This window comes from Rattus norvegicus, chromosome 17 (assembly GCF_021556685.1).
Source record: "Rattus norvegicus strain SHRSP/BbbUtx chromosome 17, alternate assembly SHRSP_T2T, whole genome shotgun sequence".
NCBI lineage: Eukaryota > Metazoa > Chordata > Mammalia > Rodentia > Muridae > Rattus > Rattus norvegicus.
In genome coordinates, this window is record NC_141550.1 from 88750551 (window position 1) to 88769339 (window position 18789).

Here is an 18789-nt window from a genome sequence, read left to right on the forward strand (position 1 = left end):
CAGAGCCCTGCCTGCCTCATTCTCTCCAAATGGCAGGTTGTTCCAGCAGAAACAGGGTGCAAACACGTGCTTTAACTCATGACTTCAAACATCAGGTTGCCATGACCTAGAACTCTGCAACATCATAACATCACAAACATCAGTGCTGGGGAAAGGCAGTATGTCCTGGTATCGGTAATGTATGCATCCCTGTAAGGGCAGGTTTTACAGATGTGAGCATATCCACGAGCTAGTAGAACATCCTCAGTAATATCTGTCTGCTTGTGAGAGACTGGGAAGATACCTCCTGGGCTTCAGGCTTGAGTTCAGGGTAAGGCAGGAATAGTATTTCCACAAATACAGGCTTGAGTTTCCTGATGAACGGTGCAGGTCAGAATAGCGGGTCATAACTATGTGACCGCTTTGTTTTTGACAGGTTCGTGCAGGCAGGAGGTATGCCTTGGTCTTCTTTGATCCATACTGATTCTTAAATTGCTCTAATCGATTTAACCCGAGGACCTTAGGTTTCCCAGAGACAGCAGAAACACTAAGGGGAACTTTGGCATGTCCCTAGAAAGGGTACTTTTTCCATGTTTGTCTAGAAAGAAATAGAGCCATTGTGAAATGTAGGATGATGTCATACAGGTGAAGGCAGGTACAAGATAGAAGGAGGCCTGTCATTGGATGAGAAGGAAGAATGGGCAGGAGAAAAGTTTGAGGAAAGAGGAGGAGACTGGAACAGGAGGAGAAAGAAGCCACCGGGAGAACATGGAGGTGGATGTTAAGATTCCTCTCTGCACAGTTACAGGTTCTTAAGGGATGGATGTGTACAGGGTTTTGTATGTCTAGATGAGCAAATTACATCTTATCAATTGGATCAGAGGTTATTGTGTTGTGTGTTCTTTCGTGTGGCGATTTAAGTTGAAGAGAGTTTGTGGGGGTGGAGACACTGGGCCACCGTGGAATTGGGATGTCTATTTCTGGCATGGTGGCCACCTGCCTTGGGAACTAGATGGGTGGAGAGATTGCTGCCAGGCTCAGAGAGAGAGACCATCAGTAGTGTGATATGAGATGGAGCTTTGCTGACTGAGATGAAGACATCTACCAGATATCTTGGGGCACTGCGGTGCCTGACCTAGCGGGAATAAAAGACAGCATTTTATTTTTTATAATTTTTCCAGCAACAGTGAAGAAGTCAGTGGAGACTGCTCCAGGCATGGGGTAGGGCCCAGGTCAAAAGGTGAGGGGCTGCAAATTTCCTCTTGGAAAATGTGTCACTTATTAACAGAAGAAAGTACAATAACGGAAAGAAGCCTTTCTCGTTGCAGGCTGGGTAAAGGAAAGGTAGTCATTGAGGCTAAAGCCCAGAAAGACCAATCAAGGGTGCTAACACCAACATTTAGCTTTTAATTGCTCATCTGGCTTCAAAACTCCTGTCATAATTTCATAGGGACCACGGTGAAACACAGACAGGAGCATGATTGAGAACAGGGGGCGGGCTGGGGGGTTGTCCAGAGTCTGTCAGAGCACATGGAGCAGGCCAAAGCTCTGAGCTCTGAGATGCTAGTGTCTGGAGCATCAGACCTGCAGTTAAGAAGCAAGGTAGCTTGCCCGCTTGCTTGTCTCTGATGTGCCCTCCTGTCATGGCGGCAATCTAGGAACTGAGGGGAGAACCCAGGCTGGGCGACTCTCTGGAAAATTGGCCACCAACTGCCCAATCTATTGGTACCATGATAAAATTGTAACTCATCAGATAATCGCTGAGACCACTCACTAAGGCCAACAGGGTGTGTTTTCCCTGGAACTGCAAGCCACCGAGAGAGGATAGGGATGCTCCCAAGGATGTACTTGTGTGTCAGAACACTGCTTAGTGAGTGCAAGGCCGCAGCCCATGCACCATACACATCCCAGAAACCACAGCCACGTGACTGGTCTCCAGCACTGCTAGCAAACAAAAAGTTAAAGGATCTTAAAACTTGTAAACATTTAAAATTTACCAATATGCTAGGTATTTGCCAAACACATATTGTATAGAAGATGGTATGTGTCACAGTAAATGCACTCCTTGTATGCAGACATTACATAATTCTTGTCTAACATGAATGAGAAAATTTGCTGCAAATTTCTCTTGCGTTTATTACTATGTTTTAGAGAGCTTTCTGTATCAGGACATATGTATCTGCCACCATTTTCAACTCTGCAGAAGATACCATGGTGCCATTTTTATTAATTTCTCTTTTTAAAGAGTTTTTAGCATATATTAACTATCTATTGAATATTGAGTTTCATTGCAGCATTTTATGTGTGGTTACAATGTAAATTGATTACATTCACCCCCATTACCCCTTCTTTTCCCAACTAGACCCCTTCTACTATCATGGTGTGTGTGTGTCTTTGAGAGAGAGAGAGAGAACTGAGTTTCAATAGGGTTGTTTACAGGAACATGGGGAAAGGGCTATTTATAGAAGTATGGGCTCCTTATGCCACAAAAGAAATGTTTCTTCTTTGTCTAGAAACCATCAGCTGCCTGCCAGACTGTCAGGGAAGGGTGGGGCCTTGTGAGCGTCTTCTCCCTCCATTGCAGGGTGGTGATGAGTCCAATCTTGTGCAGGTCTTATACACGGAAGAACAGCGGCTGCAAGCTGAGGGACAAAGTGGCCTCATCACGCCCAGAAGACAGTGCCCCAAGATACCCCATTCCTTCTTCAGGTCCGTACATTTTTATGCCCACCTCTTCCAGGCTGTTTCTCCAGCCCTGGACAGGGTCATGTGGGCATCCCGTTTGGGGCTGAGTGCTTACCAGTGGCTTGTTCTTAGAACCTTGACAAGCTATGACTGACCCTCCCCTTTCCCACCCATGCACATGTAACCTGTTGCCAAGACATTGATGCAAAAGCATAATTAGACATAATGTTAATTGCTATAAAATGTAAGTATATATAAAAATTATAAATATAAGGCCATTCCTATTTATAGATGTAGATATGTTTTTAACTAAATGCTATATGCTAATCCCTCAGAATAGAGCTGTTCTAATATTGTAGGTGCCCATTTTTTAAGGTGAGTACCAGCCATATCAAAGAACACTCAGCTACTTTTCCTTCTTACTCTATAAACTGAATGTAGTCAAAGTCAGCAGAATCTCTACACTGTCTGAGACGAAGCACATACCATGCATATTAATTATCCTAATCTAATTAGAGAAAAGCAGATTGTTTAATGACCATTTTCCAGGTTTCATGCAGCTGTTAGGTCTAATGTGTATTAGACATTTGATTTTTTTGTTTCAGTAAATCATTTATTTACTTCCTGTGTTCAATTTCCCTTGAATTGTTCTTCCTTTTCCTTTGATGTGAGATATTAAATGTATCTACACATACAGTTACTTGTTTACACACATGCATATATTAAGAGTGTGTGTGTGTGTGTGTGTGTGGTCAACGTTTCACCCAGCAATTGTAAGCTTGCACTAACTTAACCTCAATATCCAATGCACGATGTTAAAATTTGTTCAGTTCTTTCCTAATACGACGACTATCTTCTAGACACCTCCCCGCAGAAGCAGTTGAGTTTCACTGGCCACGAGAACTATCTGGATTCTGGTGATAACTGGGTCATGTTCTCATCAAATAGGTGTGTGGTGAGACCCAAGATTCTGTACTGAACACAGTCCCTGGAGGCCCAGACTCTGCCCTGTGAGCCACTGACCTAGGATCTGTAAACGTCTTCCACTTAGACCAGGCTGGCTCTGTCTTCCCCAGTGTCTGTGTGCCCGGTGTTGCTGGGGCTGCTGAGTCCTGCAAAACTCTGTAGCCAGCCTTCTAGTAGAAGAACTGTGTGGGCTGAAAGTGTCTCTTAGTCTCTTCCTTGATAGCCAATACGATGTCCATTTTAGCCAATGTGGGGGAGAGATTATTAGCAGAAATGAGGTAAATACTAATGGTAAAATGGAGCACCTTCCCACAGCAGTTACTACCATACGATTGGTTCAGCCCCAGGAAAGGACATTCAGCTATCATTTCCTCCCACTCCGTAAACTGAATATATTCAAAGCCAGCAGATCTGTAAGATATTCCAGACAAAGCACCAGTAGCAGAGAGTTAAGATCTAAATGCAACAATTCAAAAGCCAGGAGAGAGACCAAGAAGCACATGATAGCTTTATTATTCTAAATTGCCCATTTTAGCACAGATTCTAAAATTGAAACAGAGCAAATTCTGCCTCTGCCTGTATCAAAATGGTCCTCGATGCCCTCCAGCCCTCCAGATCTACAGATTGAAGATTCAAATGAGCTAATGGGTCGTTCCAAGCATGTGCTCAGGTGAGCCTTTGTGTGTCCTTCCTTTCAGGGAAATGCCCTCTGCCCACGGCCTACAGTTAAAGGATTTTGTGGGTTGATTCTCTTCGGCATAGAGCTCAGTATTAATCCAGGCTAGCTGGGTCAGCGACTCTTTCCTACTGCCATCGTAAAAGATGTTAATGACAAGCGAGGAGTCATCCTGTGACTCTCCGTGATTTCTGCCTTCCTTTTTTATTTCTTGTAAGTGGCAGGATGAACATAGTCAAATTCTGGTGCCCGTTAAAAACTCCAACAAAATATTTTATAGTCAAATACTTCATGTTTTTTTTTAAATTTACATTCATTTTAAACTTGTTTATTTATTTTTAATTTCTTCTGTATTAAATATTTTATCAGCTCTGTTGCCAAGAACCTGGCTCTAATTTGCTTCTTAAAACCCCAAATTTGGGGACGAAAGTCAGCCTCCTCAGATGACAATCTTTCTCAAATAAATTTGTCATCAGTGTACTAAGGATCTTCAATTCCTGGGGAGTTTAAGGACATTACTTGCTCTGTAACTGCAGCCTTGCAAGCACTGTGAGGCCAAAGGGATATTCCTCCTTTCCGAGGGATTTCTCAGTCCGAAGCCACCATTTCTGGTCACCTTCAGTCTTCTGCAAAATGCTTGGGGGAGGGGCATAGTTTCCAGGTGTGGGGTGGAGTGTGTTTTGATTTTTTTTTTTATTGTTTCTCTTCTCTTCTTTCTCATCCTAGCATACTGGATTTAGTTAGAAAGTTGAAGCAACAGACTGTGCCCCAACTTATGAGTAGGGGAAAGACAGAGAAACACACGCACACACACACAGGGCGGGGTAAGGGGGAGGATACCTAAGTGGTTGTATTAAGGAAGTATTTACTTAATACCAATGCTCTGACTTGGATATACTTTGTCCTCCAATGGTTGTAGACTGTATAGTGGTGGGGACCTTTAAGAAAGATGGAGTATTGGAGAGGTGACTAGGACATTGGGACGCTGTCCTCGGAAGGGATTAGGTAGTTACCATAAGGCCCTGACTAGGAAATCTTTAGGAAATGAACCTGAATGTTGTTTCATTTTTCCTGGAACACGTTTCATGTTTCAAAATTCTTAGAATATGGACCGAAATAAAACCTAGATGGCCATTTCCTTCTTAACGAAGCTTTCAGAAAGATCATTTCCCAGGAAGTTTACGGGAAGATGAAAAAGAGCCACCGCTCCCATTCTGTGTGCCATACCAGACGAGCCCTGGTTGTCCTGTGAGCTCTGTGATCCTCTCCCATTGTGTGGGAGCCACAGTATCTCTCAGCTTTACAAAGGAAAGCGCCACGGACACTCACTCCGTGTTACAATACAGGAAGCTAGCACCTCCTCGACCACGGAGAAGCTTCATCTGTCTTGACTTGTCAGGGCTTTGTGTGCTGGGATTGATGGAGAATTCCTCAGGGGCGAGCTAATGAATATGCATGTATAATGGAGGCACTTCATTAATGGCTTATGTAGGGGTGAATTGCTCTGCTAATTTAGTTTGCTCAATGACACAGGTCTAGTAGGGAAAGGAAACCACAGAATTCCCCCCTGCAAGAGGTGACCTAACCAAGTCTGGTCAGTGTTGCATAATGCCATTGTATCAACTACCAAATAGAAGTACACCGTGCCCAACATGGCGGTACATGGCGGTACATGCCTGTAATCCCAGCTACTTGGAAGACCGAGGCAGATGGAGCAGCCTGGGCAACACGGTGAAGCTCCGTCTTAAAACATCAAAATAAAATACACTGGAAAAATCAAAGCCTTATTAATCACAAGCTCCTTTCTTTGTAGCCACTGAGAAACGAGCCAATTAACGTTGCTGATATCGTCGATCCACCTTCACGTTCTTCAGATGCAGACTTCTTATTCTTGAACATAAAGGGCACTGAAAGGGGCCAGGGAGATGGCTTACCTGGTAAAAACGCCATCTCTCAAGCACGACAGCTAAGTTCAATCCCAGGACCTACATGGTGGGAGGAGAGAACCAACCCTCGACAGTGGTTCTTGAAGTCCACACACAAACTGTCTCATTCATGTAAGCATCCTCACATACACACATGTGCACATAAATAAAACCTTCAGTTCCATGAGTCCATACCATAATTTTAGCTAACCCAAGTGCTAGCCTTTTAGATTGATCAAACACCAGTTCCCGTGGCAAGTGTGTGTGTGTGTGTGTGTGACTATTTTGGGAAATAATTATCAGATATCCATCTGAATGACCAACATTTTTGTCATTATTTAATGTGACATCTGCATAAAATAGATTAGAATGTAGGTCTGAGCATGTTTCATGCCTTTCTGTCTTGGTTTGGTTTGTTGTGCTCTTGAGGAGAGAAGCCAGGGCCCCAAGGTCAGTAGACAAATGCTCTTTTTTTTTCTTTTTGGAGCTGGGGACTGAACCCAGGGCCTTGCGCTTGCTAGGCAAGCGCTCTACCACTGAGCTAAATCCCCAACCCCTGACAAATGCTCTTTTGCTGACCTATGACCCAACCTTTTTCCTTTGCTCTTTAGTGAGAGCCTTGCTATGCAGCCCGGGGACATCTTGAACTCATTTTCTCCTTGCTCGACTCTCTGAACACAGCATTAAGTGGCAAGTCACCGTGCATGGCTTCTTGCTTTATTCTTTACCATAGCAGATCCAAATAGAATGGTTGTGTTCTATCAAGGCCACACTGAACTTGCAGGTTAGAAAGTTCTGGTCCACAGAAGCAGCTCCCAGCACATTTCCACACAGATATGAGTTTCTCCAATAAACTGAACATTTTTAATCATGCCTCTTTAACCTAATTTCCAATATAAACAGTTTTCATATTGTGAGGACTCATTTTGGCTGTCATCTTGGTTAGATCTGAAATCAACCAAGGGACTTGTCCAGGTAGATCTATCTACTTGGTGTTTTCTGGAAAGATTAACTGAAGAAGGAAGTTTTTCCCAGAGTTGGCAGCGTCTTCCAATGGCAGTTTAGAAATAAAGAAGTGTGTGGGAAAAGCTGCTTTTGCCTATACACCTTTGCTCACTGCTCTGGAGCGCACCCAGCGGACGTTACTGTGCACCCAGGCTGACAGTGGAACTCAGCTTCCAACGTGCACTGAAAGACCAGCTCTAACAAATCAAATCCCCTTTTAACATGTACTCATTCTATAGGTTCTGTTCCTCCATGGAACCCTGACTAATATCCACACCTCTGGGATTTTGTGAGGTTTTCCTTACTGTCTGTAATACTCTCCCACACTTTCAACTTAACTTTTTTCAGGACCTTTCTTGAGTCTCACTTCCCTTTCAAACCACAGTTAAAATACAGGATTAGATGCTATATTAATCAAAGTTATAATAGGAGTTATATTCATAACCAAATGGGAACCTCAGCATGACATCGACAGGTTTCAACCCCTGCTGCGTTCAGAGCCTCAGTAAGTAAGATCTGAGATGTACAGGCGTCAGGAGAGGGCCCAGAATTCCAGGGGCATCGGATGGCTGTTCTTATTCATTGCTTTCTCTATGGCTGCCATGGCTGCGTGCACTTCACTGCTCGCTTTGCTACTCTGGCTTTCCATGCTTTCTCACAGCTACACAGTGGATCGAGACCTGTGTCTCCCACTCCCTCATCTGGATGGAGCCATTCGATTTATCCAACTTAGAGTTTTCTTCATGCAGAGCTACGTTTTGACTGCCTAAGTTTGTTAGACACATCATGGAGACAGAAGTCACTTTTGTTTTATGACCTGTCACGATTAATATTAATATTTATTAAGACCTTGGAGACTTGAAAGTTATAGTGCTGGGGTTTACAGAGCCACATTAATCCATATTTTCTTTTCTTTTTAAAATTTGTGATGATGATGATTGTGATGGTGGAGAGAGAGAGAGAGAGAGAGAGAGAGAGAGAGAGAGAGAGAGAGAATATGGTATTGGGGGAAGGGGGATTGTGCCATGGTGCACGAGTAGAGATCAGAGGATAACCCTGTGAAACCTTTTTTTTCTGCCCTTGCATGAAGCTCCAGGGATTGAACTCAGGTCATCAGGTTTCTGTGAAAAGCCCTTTATATGCTGAGCCACCTCACTGGCCCTAACAGAAAGCATAAAGTTCTGTAAAGTTATAAATAATAAATAAATAGCAAACATTTGTATGTAGGTGAAGATTACTTATTAACAATTGCAAAAAAAAAACAAAAAACAAAAAACCAGGGAATATGCCACATTGATAACTGCGGGACTCACAGGAACTCAGCTGGCAGAGAAATGGTGCGTGAGATTCTTCTTTTCGGTTTGCAAGTCAGGAATCTGTAAGCGGAGGCAGATCTAGGTAAGGAAAAGAAGCTAAACTGTAACCAAGGCAGCCTGCCTCAGCCGGCTTGACCAGCTGTTGAGAACGACAACAGCGAAATAGATTCTTTTAAACAAAATACATGCATCCATTATAATGTAAAATATTTTTAATTAAAACAGGCTTTAAAGCAATACCCTGCACACTAACAAGAGGAATGTATAGATGTAATTGAGACAAAATATCTAAGCTCCGTTCTAGATAATCTCTAGTTCTCTCCTGCCCTCCCACAGTCCTCTGTCACTCAGCGAGCTTATTACACAGGCCATCTCTTCAGAAGCAAGGAAAGTAGACGTGGGTCTTTTCCTTCAATTATTACTTATTTATTTAGTGCATGTGACTTATTTATAACTATAGACTTTATATGTTCAATTAGGGCCAGTGAGTGAGATAGCTCAGGACCCCTCTCTCTCTCTCTCTTCTCTCTCTCTCTCTCTCTCTCTCTCTCTCTCTCTCTCTCTCTCACACACACACACACACACACACACACACACACACCTGCATCCCTTGCACCCCCACACATGTGCACACATGTGCACACATGTGGCACAGCATGGAGCTCATGGGGAGGAGGTCAGCAGATGATTTTCAGGGGTCTGCCCTCTCCTGTTATTTTACTGTAGGCGTCCTGGGATTGCAGATTCACGTTGCTCTATCTGGGGTTTCCATGAGTTCCTAAGGTTGAATTGGGATTATCAGGCTTGCACAGTTAAGTGTCTTGAGCCAATGAGTCATCTCTACAGCCTGAGGCAGGATTCTCTTCTGCTTATCGAGTAAAGCCTTATGAACGGGCACTCTGGGATGAGGGCATAGCTCTTTGTGTAGTAACAAGGTTGTGAGGCAATAAAAGGGCTGTGTTGGCCTTTATAACCTTCCTTTGACTAACAAGGAGGGTTGGATTTGATGGCTGGTGGAGTCCTTTCTTCTTGCCATTCACAGTGCTTGCACAGACTTGGGGTGAGGGGAAGTCCTGTCACTATCTGATCCATTCTTGACTGGGGAAGTCACTGAGTTCTTAAAAGGCTGTCCTTCCACTTACCTGAGGAAAGACGGGCTGGCTGCTGCCCGTCTTGGTGGTGGTGTGGAGAGTAGACTTTCATCATACTCAAAGTTCATGGACTGCAGCCATCCTGCTGTGTGTTTGAGGTAAGGGTCTTCTCCTGAATTAGAAAAGGAAGCCAAAGCTTTGAGAAAGTTAGAGAGCTTGAGTCAGACTTCCTTGGCCTCATCTGGGAAAGAGACAGGCTTCGGAGAACCTTTGGAATAATTAGAAACAAAGCACTCTGGGACAAAAGCTCAGAGATGAAGACAGGCAAACATGTGCACAAACTATTTTTAGTTTGGTTTTACAACCTACATGGTTACATGCCTCATAGACATAAATCCTTTGCTTTCCTCACGAGTAAAACTTAGCTCTCTACAGACCTACCTCTATATAAAAACCTTTCTGTGTTGCATGTAATATAAAACAAACCACACTATCATCGGCTAGGCCTGGCCCAGCACATAGCCGGAGACTGCATATTTCCCTTTTGCCAAAAACCTGTCCCACCAAAGCTGGCTCTGCCTCTCCAGAGCTCCAAAATCGCTCTCTTCTTCTTGTGCCTGGCTGATGCCAAGCCCTCTCAGCGCTCCCAAATTTCTGCAGCTAGTTGCGGGCGCACGCTGGACAATCCAATGCTCCTCAGCGGTTAGCTTTCCCTGGAGCTCAGTTGAGTTGCCACAAAATGGGAAACACCAGACAATCTTAGTTTAGAATCAACAGATAAGACAGTCGCTAGGCTCAGAATCTAGCATCCTAAACTCACCAACTATTCTATGTTAGAAATCTTCCAGTGGCGGATCTTGGTGGATTCCACCACCTGAACTAACTTCTACCTGCGCCCCCCCCCCGCGACCCCCAACCCCTGCTGTCTATCTACATCGTGTCTGCTTTGATCCCACCCCTCTGCCTCTTTGTCCAAGAAGAAGCTTCCTTTCCCCTGCGTTCCCTCTTCCTCCCAGGACCCGGAAGCCCCGCCTCCTCCTCGCCCTGTGATTGGTTTCTTGTCATCTTTATTATTTAATCAATTAGGGGAAAATCTGCATACAAACAAGCACAGCGTCATCCTATTAAGTACGATTACACAAATGAGCTTGCTATCCAAGAGGCAGAAGAGGGACTAAACAAAGATGGGAAACTTTCAATGCCACTTGGAGATGCCAAGGAGCAAAAAAAAAAAAAAAAAAAAAAACAAAACAAAACAAAAAAAACAAAAACAAAAACAAAAAAAAATCTGGAATCACAGAAAAGGAGGAGTAGGGAGAGAAAAAAAAAAAGGACTGAAAATTCCAAACTTGTAGAAACATTTCAACCCATAGACTCAGAAATCGCAGCAAATAAAATAAGCAGAACGTCTGCCCTGTCAAGACACGCTGTGCTTAAAATACTGACAACCAAATAATACTGACAACCAAATATTAGTGTGAAGATAACTGTTGACTTCCCATAAGACACAAGGCGAGCCAGAAATCAATGGAAGGACGCCGGGGCAAGGGGGAAAGGAAGTTGACCTAGAACTCTATAATTAGTAGAAATATCTGTCCACAATAAATGGTACAATAACGAACTCTCAGCAGATGAAGGGATAAACAAGACATGGTGGAAATATACAACGGCGTTTTCTCTAGTCATGAAGAAACACAGAATGTTTTCAGGAGAATGGGTAGAACTGGAGCGCATCACGTTAACGCAACAAGCCAGATGCGGCAGGTTTTCTCATTCATGTAGAATCCCTACCTGAGCGGATGCACATTTGTTGTTGATGATCAAACTTCTTTGTAGGTCATTTGACAGCTGGAGACACACATTAAGCCATGCGTCTCCTCTCGAGGTTGCCGTCTATGCTGAGGTAAGATGTCTAACAACGGTGGCACCAAGGCAGGATTCTGCTCAGCAGAGGGTCCCGGCTCAGGGTTCTGTGGGGAGAGGCTGAGATTAATTGTAGGATGGTGCCATGACCAGAGCAACCATTAGAAATGAAAATTGAGGCATAATTTTAACAGCCAATGAAGGAAGAAAATGGAATATGAAAGCCACCAAAACTTAATCCAAGGAAATAATTGATAGAATGAGAAACAAAAACCAGACCGGACAAATGGAAGTGAAACAGAAAATAAGCCCCTGCGCCAAGCATAGTGGTTCCTGGGCGGACTGGCTTCCTGCAGAAAAGTCCTAAGAGATACGATTAAATCCGCTAAATCATAGCAGCTCAGCGGCGCAGCAGCACGGCAGCGCACAGACTCGATAGCCACATATATGATAATGTATACAGCCTAAATTAGACTGAATGGGTTATTAATAATTTCTACTTACCGTCTTGTACACAAGAGAACATTTTAGAATTATTTTTACCCAGCAGTTTCAACAAAAGGCTTAGAAGTTCTGCCTTGCCACAGGTAAAACACACCTTAAGCCCAGGAGTTCCTTCTCTAACCATACAGGTGATTCCGATTCTGCGGGTGAAGTCTTATTTTGACAGCTTGAGATGGGAAACTCTGGGTTCGCCACTTATTGCTAAGCTCTTGCCCACAGCTTTTGAGCATGGGTGTGCCCTTGTCTCCTGATTGGCGGTGGGAGGGCTTAGACACTGGGACCAGACGGAACTGCAGAGCATTTACATGAACTCCTAGGTCATCTGAAAATCACAACTAAAAGTTCCACAGTGGGTGTGGGAGAGCAACCTGAAGGTCGATGGACGGAAAGACTGGGAAACTGGTCATGGGTACGGCAGGCGCGAGAAACCTCATCCTCAAAGCAGAGTTCTGTCTGTGAGCAGGGGAAATCCTGGGGGACGCAGTAGGAAAGGTTATACCGAAGGGAGCTTTGGGAGCTTCCTGGGCACCTAGACGCCAAGTTACAGACGAGGGGAGGAGAGATTGGTTCTGATCATTTGGAATTTGCTTTCGCACTCATATATCCTTTAGGAATTATCTAAGTGGAACACAGTGCATGGTGATGTTGTTGACAACAGAGCAAGATACTGGTTACCAGTTGCTCCAGAGAGAATGGCGACATCCGGTGGGGAAGATTGGAACACGCAAGCGGAAATGGTCTTCGGTTCTGGGATATCATCATCATTTCTAGGGCTCTTACCTGCAGGCTCGTGAGCTCCTGACCTTGGAGTCTACTTGTATGGTAGAGATGGAGACTTTCTTTAGAAATAGCCTTCTTGGGTGTGCTTCTGTTGTTGCTGTTGTGAACACGGGCAGCTTAGTCTCCATGTGGTTGTCTTTCTCCATCTATAAACTGTGGAACGTGATATTTACAATATGCCCAGCTGATGGGGAGTCTCATAAAATAAAGTAATTACAAAGACTTTTATGTTATGTGTGTGATAAAATAAAATTGACTCCATTTCTCCCGCCTTTAAAACAACGCACAGTGAAGTCAATGTGCCATTTTATAATGAGGACCGAAATCTAATTTAAATACCAACTTTAGTCACTTGTAAAATTGAAAAGAAAAAAAAATTACCAAGGACTCTCTTTGACTTGACTGAAAAATACACCCTGTTTTCTTGTCTTCTAATGACCTCTTGATAGTCACAAAAGATAAGGTTACATCTATGTCATCAAAAATGTGAGTATATCACGGTTCCTAGCGGTGCTTTTAAAATCTATTATGGTGATAATATTTCTGAAGAGACATTAAATTCAAGGTACAGACTCTCATCCATCCATCTGTTTGCAATACCAGTTTTCTTACTTCCAGTGAAATTCTGACCATAACCATCAGATGACAGAAAAAAAAAGCAAAAAACAAAAAACAAACAAACAAAAAAAAACCTTCTGGATTCTGATTTTACCCCGCTGAGGTACGACAGTTTTATGACTTGCTGAAGACAGTGCCTGAGAGGCTGTGCCTCCGGACATCTTCTGTGCTCTCGCTTCCTGGTGCTCAGACCGGAAGCTCATCAAGCAGGCGGTGGTGAAGTCAGTCGTGTGATTATTTCCTAAGCCTAGCGTTTGAGAGCGATATCTTACTTTTAAATGTGGCCAGCTCCCAGGGCCTCTGAGCAACGCCAGACAAACACACCGATCCCAGGGCCTGCTGACGACGCAGAGCAATCAGACCGTGGCTGTTTATGTGGCAGGGGCCCCCAAAGAAAGAGTTGCGCACAAAGCGTGTGAGGTCAAGAAACCCAAGGCGGTGGGACAAGCTGTGTAATAATTTGCTCTTAGGTTTCCTGCCGTGGTTCTGATTTCCTAAGATAGGGGATTTCCCCGTTCCCTCCAGCTCATTAATCACAGTAGCTTCTCATTATGAACAGTACAGTCCCAAAGACAGTACTCCAGGACTTGGCAGGGAGATCCTGTGTCTGTCCTTTGAATGTGCCAGAACCCTCTGAACCCTGGCACCTCTGATTGCACTTAGCCTTAATTGAAGAAGCTAAGGAACATAAGCCTTCCTGAGCTGAGCCACCTGGAGCCGATTAAAACCCTGGTCCTGCTGTTGGAGTGGCCCAGGGATTGTGCACGCGGGGTTGTTTTAATCTTTTCCAAGTCAGGCTGTTTAGAAATATCCATACATCAAATGTTCATGGGTCTCATACGCTTTCCTTCCTCGGGGGAGAATTCAATCACCGGTAACACAGAGTGGGATTACCTCGTCGTGGCAAGCCATCTGGAGAGAGAGGACCCACTACCCCTGTAAATATGCTCAGAGATTTGCCACTATGCTTGTGTAGTTTCCGAGGGCACTCCAAGCTGCCACGTCTAAAAGACGTTTCCGTTAGCGTGTTGAGAATAAGATGCTATTGGAGCGGATCTTAGGCCTCCCTGTGTGCTGAAGTTCTCTGGGGCCGCAGGATGGCCTCAGATATCACGTGGAAAGTTCTTCTGAGGACGACCACTGAGAGGGGCCTTGAGCCAAATGTTAACGGAAAGGTTGGTGAAGCTGCAAAGAGGCAGAAACTAACTCGGACACTGCTGAGCTGGAATTCTGTTTGGTAGATCTATTCTGGAGTACTGGCTTCCTTGGCAAATAAAGAAAAAAAAATATTCAAAGCACTTTAGAGGCAAAGGTAGGCAGATCCAAGTTCAAGGCCTGCCTGAGCTCTAATATTCTACATAAGAGGGAGAGAAAAGGGAAATTTAGATTAATTCCAGAAAGCAGAACACTCAGAAAGGCAAGCGTTGAATGAATGGCTTGACGATGGCTTCAATTTTCCTCAATGAGAGAAAACCAGGGTTTAGGACATAGATATGACATAACCCAGACAGGAGCCCAGGAGATCAACAGTCAGAACCAGCCAAACCTTGGAAGAAGCTCTTATCCTCTAAAAAATATAGCCAGCCTTCAGAGCAATCAAGATGGCAGTCTCCTGAATGCAAAGCTAGCCCATGCCAAATTGGGAATGCACTGTGATGGAGGGGAAGGACTTGCTGGGAAGGTGGAGGACAGACAGACTGATTAGAAACTTACAGTTTGTTTAGAATTAGTTTTGCTAAGTCTTGAATGTCCTTACAATTGAAAGCACCAATAACCTCTACAAAAAGTATCTTCTTGAATTTGCAATCCTTCAAACAAAACTTAGATCATTAAATTATGATACACAGCCACATTGATTTTGAGCAATATGGGTAAAGCTTTTAGGAACATTTGATGAGGCTAACACCAAGTTGATATGAAAACCAGGAATAGAATTATGAGAAAGAAAGATTTCCAACTCAGCTCAGTTTTGAGCATAAGTGCAAAGATAAAAAATAAAGCTATTAGCACACTAAACCTACAGATGTGTAAAACCAATCCACACATAATGGCCCAAGAGGGTTAGTCTCAAGATTAAATGGTAATCTAACACTAACAGAAAAGTCTAGACTTGGTAGAAGCTAGTGTTGTGTGAAAGGAGGGAAATCAATTGAGAAAATCCCTCCACAAGATCCAGCTGTGGAGCAGTTTCTGAATTAGTGAAGTGATGGGGAGGTGGTGCCCACTGTGGGAGGTGCCATCCCTAGGCTGGTGGTCCTGAGTTCTATAAGAAACCAGGCTGAGCAAGCCATGATGAGCAAGCCAGTAAAGCAGCACCCCTCCATGGCCTCTGCCTCAGCCTCTGCCTCTAGGTTCCTGCCCTCACTGTTTTTGATGAACTGTTATATACAACTATGAGTGAAATAAAACCTTTCCTTCCCAAGTTGCTTTTGGTCATGGTGCTTCATCAAAGCAATAGTAATGCCAACAAAGGCAATATTCAATCCTGACCCCCCCCCCTCCCCAATTCTACTGTGTCGGTGTTTACAGTCAACCTGGTATAACCTATTTACCTGGGAAGAGGGGACCTCAGCTGAAACATTGCCTGGATCAGATTGGTCCATAGGCCTATCTGTGGGGAATTAGCTTGATTATTGATGGGGACTGTTCCTCAGGCAGCTGGTCTTGGGTTAGCTAGAAATGCGGGGAAGCAAGCCAGTAAATAGCATTCCTCTGTGGCCTCTTGTGTGCAAGACACCGGTTTCTCTAGATGGTAGATGTAATCTATAAGTCCAACAAACCCCTTCTTCCCTAAGTGGCTTGTGGTCATGGCGTTGATCATAGCAAGCGAAAGCAAACTAGGACATCTACCATCAAAACCTTAGAGCAGGGCCTGGAGGACGGCTCAGCTGGCGAAGTGCTTGTCATGAAAGCATGAGCATCTGACCCCAGAACCTATCCAAAAAGCCTGCTGGAGTGGGAAGGTAGAGATGGGAGGAGTCCAGGATAGTCAGCCTAGTGTAATTTGCAAGCTCCTGGTCAGTGGGAGGTCCTATCTCAAAAACAATGTGGATGATACCTAAGGAATTATATCGCTTGAAGTTGATCCCTGGCCATGCTGGCAAGTACTTCTATTGTTATCATATGGGATAGGAAGGTCTCATGTTCAAGGCTGGCTTAGAGTATGTAGCAAGATCCTATAGTGGTATGTGCCTTTAATCTCAGCACTTGGGAAGCAGATACAGGCAGATCTGTGAGTTCGAAGCCAGCATGGTCTATAGAGTGAGTTCCAGGACAGTCGGAGCTACACTGAGAAACCCTGTCTTGAAAAACCAAAGTAAAAAACAAAACAATCTTAAAGGCCATGGTTGTAGCTCAGCCCTTGCCTAGTGTGGGCTTTATCTTTGGTACTAAGACAAGAAAAAGAAAAAGAAAAAAGAAAAAAGAAAAAAGAAAACCTATAACAAATACACATGCTGGGTGTGGTTGAAAGTATTCACCTCCTGTCAGGTTGAAAGGCGAGGGTAGCCTGCTATCACTATTTCTAGTCAACTTTGATCACACACCCAAGCCAGTAACATGCTTAAGTTACTTATAACAGCAGGCAATGAATTAACATACACAGCAGACACGGTTCCTACCAATAAACCTAACCAGAGAGTTCTGGATCCCTTCTGAGTAAGAGCTGCAATACAAATAGCATGTAAGTGAATAGGAAATACAGTATTTTATTCTGCATTGGTTTGTTATTTTGATGATAAAAATATTCAAAACAAGTCATCTATCCCTTAATATCAAAAATCAATGCAATTTCAGTCAACATCTCAATAGTTAGACTACTAAATTTTACATAAAAATGGCTCTGTACTTAATTTGATGAATCAAGAACTAATAAAAAGTGAGAATCATGTTTATCAAATACTAAGCCTTAAAGTAAAGTTATAGGTCTGAAACAGTGTGGCATCAAGACGGTGATAGACAGTGGGCAATAAAATTGGACAGGCATTTTAATTAATGGTTGATAAAAATGAATGTGTAGTAAATGGTTCTAAAAACATGGCCTCCAGAAACAGACAAAATAATTCCCTTCTCACACTACACCTGGGAATCAATTTTATGTGGGCTAAACGTTTTAACTTCGGAATACAACATAAGAGAAAACTATTATTATATTAGGACTTGTTTAAGTAGATCTGAAAATCCATGACTGTAAAATTTTAAATAAAATGTAGGGTTAGAAAAGAAAGTGGGGGCTGGAGAGGTAGCTCGGTAGATAAAATGCTCACTGGACCAGAATTTGAACTCTAGTACCTGTGTTAAAACCCAGGCACTGTGGCTCAAACCCCTAAACCCAGCACCGAGGAGGTCTAGACAGGAGGACTCCTGAGGGCTTGCTGGCCAGCTACCCTAGCCTAATATGCAAGCCCTAGGTCCCAATGACAGCCTTTATCTCATAACACAAAGAAGACATGCTGTCCAAAGAGGACAGCATCAGAGGCTGACCCCTGGCCTCACACACCCACACCTGCACGCACACCCCTCCCTCCACACAAAGAAACCCACATTAAAACTAAAAGTATCATCACATACTTAAAATCATAGCACGTGGGAGGCAGGGAGACAAGGATGCTACAAGTTTGAGGTCAGCTTGGTCTACACAGTGAGTTCTAGGCAAGCCAAGGATACAAGTCAGAGACACTGTTTGAGCAATCAAAAGAGAAAGGGGTAGGCAGGCGGGGAGGGAAATTAAGTTGGAAAGTGATGGACGGTGCACACATTGGTGATTATGATAAAATGGCATGCAAATTCTAAAGATAACCATGGATAAAGCCCACTCCTCCCAAATGCAAACATCTATACAGACAATATAGTAAGCCTTCTTAATTCTGTTAATAGAGAAATGAATGCTGGAAATCAGTGAGATTTACATATTGTCAAAACCTCATAACATCAAATATTGGTGAATATTTGGTAAAAACGTGAACTCATGTAGATTGGTGTTTGTGAGAGGAAGTGGGGCTTGTGGAAAAGGCAAAGCTAAGAACTACTCCTAGAGCCAGTCTAACAGCCACGGACGGTCAGACTCTCCCTCTCTGTATATCCTGTTTTCTAAGACATTGGTTTCATCCTTGGAGATCTCTGGAGTAAAGGTTAGCATTTCTTCTAGGCTCCACCCAACAGTTACCTAGCAACAGCCAGGTGGGAGCCTGGCTGCTGTGAAAGGACAGGTTAGCCTCTCTCCCCCTCCCCTCCCCTCCCCTTCCCTCCACTCCCTCTCCTTACCTTCCCCTCTCCCTTTTCCCTATACCTCCCTCCCTCTCTAGCCTCCCCATGTACTCCCAGTGGCTTCTTCCCTTTTCTTTCCTCTCTCTTTCTGTTCCTCTCTGTCCCATTTCTTTCCC

The 18789-nt window shown here is 43.8% G+C and overlaps 2 long non-coding RNA genes across 2 annotated transcripts; one reads left to right on the forward strand and one right to left on the reverse strand.

Annotated features, from left to right (window-relative positions):
* The first annotated feature begins 680 nt into the window (after positions 1-680).
* LOC148000309 (uncharacterized) lies at positions 681-6418 on the forward strand. Its single transcript, XR_015641921.1, has 3 exons — positions 681-787; positions 2591-2688; positions 6120-6418. It is a non-coding gene; the product is annotated as an uncharacterized LOC148000309 (long non-coding RNA).
* Positions 4118-13586, reverse strand: LOC102556079 (uncharacterized). Its single transcript, XR_015641920.1, has 6 exons — positions 13172-13586; positions 12791-12943; positions 11435-11613; positions 9695-9815; positions 8550-8630; positions 4118-6291 (listed from the first exon to the last, which is right to left on the reverse strand). It is a non-coding gene; the product is annotated as an uncharacterized LOC102556079 (long non-coding RNA).
* Positions 13587-18789: the final 5203 nt, after the last annotated feature.